Source organism: Macaca nemestrina, chromosome 7, assembly GCF_043159975.1.
Source record: "Macaca nemestrina isolate mMacNem1 chromosome 7, mMacNem.hap1, whole genome shotgun sequence".
NCBI lineage: Eukaryota > Metazoa > Chordata > Mammalia > Primates > Cercopithecidae > Macaca > Macaca nemestrina.
Window position 1 is genome coordinate 77,354,116 of NC_092131.1, and position 5,978 is coordinate 77,360,093.

The following is a 5,978-nucleotide window of genomic DNA, read 5'->3' on the forward strand; positions in this document are numbered from 1 at the left end:
AGTCTCGCTATGTTGACCAGGTTGGTCTTGAACTCTTGGCATCAAGCAATCCTCCCACCTTGGCCTACCAAAGTGCTAGTATTACAGGCTTTCTTTTATTTCCAGAAAGTTTTCTTGGTTTATAGTGTTAAATATTAGTTCTGCCCCATTGTATTGTTTTTCTTTGTCAGGATTTCCAATTATACATATGTTGAGCCTTCTTTGCATGTCTTCAATTTTGATCACTTTCTGCTCTCTGATGCTTTTTTGCTTCTTTCTTTATCTTATTATTATGATTTTTGAGACAGAGTCTCACTCTGTCCCCCAGGCTGGAGTGCAATGGTATGATCACCACTCACTGCAGCCTCAATCTCCTGGGCTCAAGTGACTCTTCTGCCTCAGCCTCCCAAGGAAGTGGGACTATAGGCACACGCCACCATGCCCGGGTAATTTTTTATAGAGATGGGGTCTCACTACTTTGCCCAGGCTTGCCTTGAACCCCTGAGCTCAAGTGATCTTCCTGCCTTGACCTCCTAGAATACGGGAATTACAGGCGTGAGTCACAATGCCTGGCCTATCTTATATTTTTGTTCTTGTTTTTTATTATTATTAAATGTTCATCCAAATATATTTTCCCTTGGGCACCTTGCAATTTATTCCTCCTTTCTGAGATAATTTTGTCTTTTTCTTGGATTTTCTTTTTTGGTCCAATCTACTCTCATTACATTTTCCCCTTGCATAGATCTCATACATTTTCCTGGGCTTATTTATGTTATTTATTTTAAATTTATGATTCTAGACTTTTTAATATCTCCAAATGTTGTTTGACATTATTTAAATCAGTTTGAGTGTATTGTGTTTTGTGGTTGGCATTTTTAGAGAAATTTTTACCAGTTGAAACATTTTGTTTTTTTGTTTTGTTTGTTTGTTTGTTTTCTTTTTTGAGACTGAGTCCTGTTGTGTCACCCAGGCTGGAGTTCAGTGGTGTGATCTTTGCTCACTGCAGCCTCTGCCTCCCAGATTCAAGTGATTCTCCTGCCTCAGCCTCCCAAGTAGCTGGGATTACAGGTGCCCACCACAACACCTGGCTAATTTGTGTATTTTTAGTAGCAGTGGAGTTTCACCATGTTGGCCAGGCTGGTCTCGAACTCCTGACCTCAGGTAATCTGCTGGCCTTGGCCTCCCTAAGTACTGGGATTAAAGGCATGAGCCACTGTGCCTGGCTGAAAAGTTTTGATTACATATGTTCTATATTTTTTTCCTTCTGATAACTTTGTATGGAATTTGTTTGATTTTATTTTTATTCCAAGGCATCTTTTTGGACAGAGTTTCTCATTCATGAGCATGCTCTTCTCTCATTTTAGTAAAATACATTATTTTTCTTCCAAGTAAGATTGTGATTGTGGTAGTGGTAGTTGTGGGGAGAGTCTTGCCATGTCTTGTTTCTGTTCTTTTTCTGCAGCATCTTTAATTTTTTGCCATTGACTTCCTTATTTTCCTTTACTGCCACTCACCAAGGGGCTGTTCTCCCTCTTTACTTATCTCTTTGTCTCACAGATGTAGTATTTCCTCTTCTGCCTCCTCTGTTCTACTCACTTTCAAGCTCTTCCCCTCTATTGGGTGCCATGAGCTACTAAGTCATGGACCTGTGTGTGGTATTTTATCACATATGTTGTGCTTTCCCTTTCTGCAGGTAGTTTTGTTTATGTTTTAAGTCCTCACCTGTCTTCTTTTCTCGTTAGAGTGCCTTAGGACTTCTGTGTCACTGTTCTGTACACCCACAGGCTTGCATTGGTGGGGCTTCTAGTTTCATTTATCTACATTCAGGTAATTTGAAATTCCTGCTATACTCTGGTTCATAGTGATTTTGGTGGCATGTGTAACATTTTTGTTTTATTTGTACTCCTTGTTGCTATTATTTATTTATTTTGGGGGGGATGTGTGTAGAGATTTGAATTCAGGTTACCACCATTATCCTCCAGTTAATTCCTCTGATATGTACTTTTTACAAAATGACTCTTGATGTAGAGTGGTAAATGAATTCTAGGAATCAAGAGTGAGGCAGTTGTGGCAGTCCAGGTGAGAGATGATGCTGGCATAAAGTTATACATTAAACTTATTTAATTTATACTAATGGTTTGTGAAGTTATAGGTTAAAAGAAAATTAAGAGATACATCAACCAAATGTAATGTGTGAACTTTGAATTGAATTTCACTCTTTAAAATGTTCCATTTGTGACAACAAATTATATGGTTATTCTACTTATTTATCAATTTTCAGAATAATGAGTTAGTACATTAGTAGTCTTCACAGGTGAATGATGAATTGTCTATCTTTAATTTTTATGTCATTTCATTATGAACTCATGCATTTTATATTGAATAAAGAAAGAAATAGTCTATAACCTCCTTGACATACCCAGCTACTATTTTAAGTTTAACATAGTCTCTTCTGATTTTGTCTATTGGCTTACCCATTTTTATCTAACTTTAATTAACAGGAAGAGTTGATTTTATATTCTGCCTAATATTATGGACAGCAAACTCAATGACGGTGGGAATTTTATTCTGTTTTGAATATATTCCCAGCTTCTCAAACAGTGACTGGCACAGAGTAGGTGCTCAATAGAAGTTTGCCGAATGAAGAAATTAATGAATATGCTTTAAAACTATTTCTTTTAAATATTCTTAAAAATTTTTTTTTTGAGATAAGATCTTGCTGTGTTACCCAGGGTGGAGTGGAGTACAGTGGTGTGATCATGGCTCACTGCAACCTCCATCTCCTGGGCTCAAGTGATCCTCCCACCTCAGCCTAATGAATAGCTGGGACCACAGGCATGTACCACCATGGCCAGATAATTTTTTGAATTTTTGGTAGACATGAAGTTTCTGCCATGTTGCCCAGGCTGGTCTCGAACTCCTGAGCTCAAGCAATCCTCCTGCTGTGGCCTCCCAAAGTGCTGGGATTACAGGTGTGAGTCACTGCGCCTGGCCTTAAATATGCTTTTAAATTCATCAAACTTATTAAAATGTTTTGGCATGGTTAAAGAGTACTGTTGTTTCTCCCCATAGCAATTATATTAATTCTTCTGAAACTCATATTTACCGGTCTTTAAAAAGTGACAGTTTAGAAAAAATGCACTATTACATTTCCTGGAAATAATTAAGAAAGTTATTATTTGTGTCATGTCAATTTGGGAGGAACATAACAGCGGGTATTTTAGAGGTCTTATTTTTAAGCTAGATTCCTTTATATTTTTTGATGTTTGGAATGATATAATGGAAGGAACAGCATAAGCTGAGTGTGATTGGAAGTGCCTGGAAGGATATTATTAGAATTCAAAATGACTTAGTAATTGAGGGAGTGTGAAATGTGGTCAGAACAAAATGCAGTGTAGTGAATTGTTGCTAGAAGGAAAAATAAGACTGCCCTAATATATAATGGGGACTTATAGACAAATATGGCTGAGATTTAAATTTCAGGGGTATAGTAAATCTAACTTGAATCAGCAATGTTAGTATATATGATATTCAAAGATATAATGGCAGAATGTTATTTAAGTGTTGGGATCAGAGTAGTGTTCTAGGGACTAGGCTTAACTTCTGGGACAGAGGTTACAAACTGGCACCTCACGAAACCACCCCGATGGGTTTTGGTTGGGCTGAGAGAGAGAGAGTGGGAAAAGGAGAGGGAAAATGAAAGGAAGGAAGAAGTTTCCAACTTTTAAAAAGTGAGAATTTTGACATAAAATCCAGATTTCCAGTGTCTCTTGAAATATTTGGCAATATTGTGTATTGTTGTGACTAGCCTGTCTACAATAGACTAATGCTGAACAGCAGCTGCTTACTTAAATTGGGGTCTGTCCTGTCCAGACCTCCATGGTTCCCCCCCACTTCCTAGCTCTAAGCCACAAGCTCCAGGTATTGTTATAGTTCTTTCCCCTGCAATCGTTTTTCCCATACCAGGTCTGTACCTGTTTTAATTGCCTCCCAGTCACTCTGTCGATGAGGAAGGGATTCTTGACCTAGGTTTATGGAAATGGCCAAACACCTGACACCCAACATTGGACAGTAGTTTATTCATCACATATACTCACCGCCTGAGGAGGAGGACATGGTATGCTACACAGGACCACACTGGATTTGCACTCAGGAACACAGTGAACAAGGATGGGCTTTGGGAGCCAGGCTTTGTAGTATCTAAAGGGTGAGGTGTCCCTTGGTTCCAACAGGAAGGTGTGATTCACTTGTTCGAATAATATCACAGTCTGATAGGGAACGGAAACTCACTACTCAGAGATAAGCAGGAACTACACCTGGTCCTCTTGATACAGAGGGTTATTTGGCTAGGGAATCTTATCTCTGGGAACAGAGCTGCAGGGGAACTTACAGTTAGGCCATTTAAGGCCCTTCTGATTCCACCAGCTATCGAAGCAGCACAGAACACTGGATCTTGGTTTTAGGCCTTATGACAAAATACCCTCCTTTATGCATTTTCCTTGCTTGTCAAGCCCATGTAGATATTTGGATGGAGACTCTGTAGCTAGGAGGAGGAATTTTTCTAATTCTAAATGTTTGTGAAATTGAAATACATCTGCAAGGATGGTTGTATATATTTTCTTCTCTGAAGATTAAAAAGAAATACAATGAACAAAACCGAAGAAAACTTTAGTTTTTTTTTTCTTTTTAATTTTTAATGACTAAAACAAAACATCTAAAACTGCAGCTTCTGGAAGAACCACTTGTTCTTGCCTGTCTTGTACCTCTTTTCAAACTTGACCTTGGCCTCTTGTCCAGCCTTGCGTTTAAGAGCAGCATGTCTGAAGACATCCTTATTGACGACAGTTTTGTCCAAGAGGATATCTACAGAGTACCTTGTGGGCATTAGGTGACTCTAGTTATAAACTTTCACAAAAGACTTGATCTTTGACCTCTTGGTGATCTTCTTGCCCATGGCAGCTCTTACTTTGCAGGGATAGTGGTCAATTCCAGCCACCAGGGCATGGCTGTAGGGGCGGTCTGAGGTTGCATCATCAATGTGACAACTTTGCGTCTGGAGTAGTATCCAGCCAGGACAAACACCACTTTCCCAGGTTTCATGAACTTGCCCATTTCGACAGTAACCACTGGGGCCTACAGCAGAAATGAAAGAAGGAAAAGCTTTAGTTTTTAAATGCACTTGTGCCCAGAGTGGATAACCTCTAGGATCTTTTAGGGATTTTTCTATACACAAAATGGCATTTAAGTTGGTATTAAGAAAAATTTTGTGATACGATTGATAGTGAAAGAACTTACCAAGGAAATATTTATTCATTTCGCCAAGGTTTTTTGTTTGTTCAAAAATGTTTATTAAATACATACTGGGTCAAGTGTTAAGGCTTTAACAACAATGATTCATTTTCTTCCTGGAAAGAGCTTGCATTATGTTTGAAGAGACAGAACATTAAACTAACAACTACTAATCAATGTGGTAGGTGCTATTAAGGATACAAACAGAAAACGCAAAGAAGAGGAAAGGGATCATGATCTGCTTGGAGGTTTACATTTTTTAAAAAACAGATGATTGAGTATCTGAGATGACTCAGCACTGATTGAAAATGAAAAAAGTCATCTCTCAGGGTCTTTCCAAGTTCAGTGTTTCTGAAATCTTCAATTTGAAAATTAGTACAAAGTGGGTGCAGTGGCATGTGCCTGTCGTCCAGCTACTTGGGAGGCTGAGGTGACAGGATCACTTAAGCCCAGAAGTTAGAGCCTGTAGTATTCTATAATCATGCCTATAAATAGCCACTGCACCTCAGCCTAGGCAACAAGTGAGACCTTGTCTTTAAAATAACAAAAAGAAAGAAAAAATTAGTACTTTCTGTGTAATATCCACAGAGTACCTTGTGGAAATTAGGTGCTTGTAGTTATAAACTTTCACAAAAGGAGGAAATTTAAGAAGAGTTTGGTAAATAAATAGTTTTCAAAGGTGTAGATAGAATATAGATATAGCCCATGAA

At 38.4% G+C, this 5,978-nt stretch overlaps 1 pseudogene; it reads right to left on the reverse strand.

The window, feature by feature from the left end:
- Nucleotides 1-4,689: 4,689 nt before the first annotated feature.
- LOC105477927 (large ribosomal subunit protein eL27-like) lies at nt 4,690-5,091 on the reverse strand (annotated as a pseudogene).
- Nucleotides 5,092-5,978: the final 887 nt, after the last annotated feature.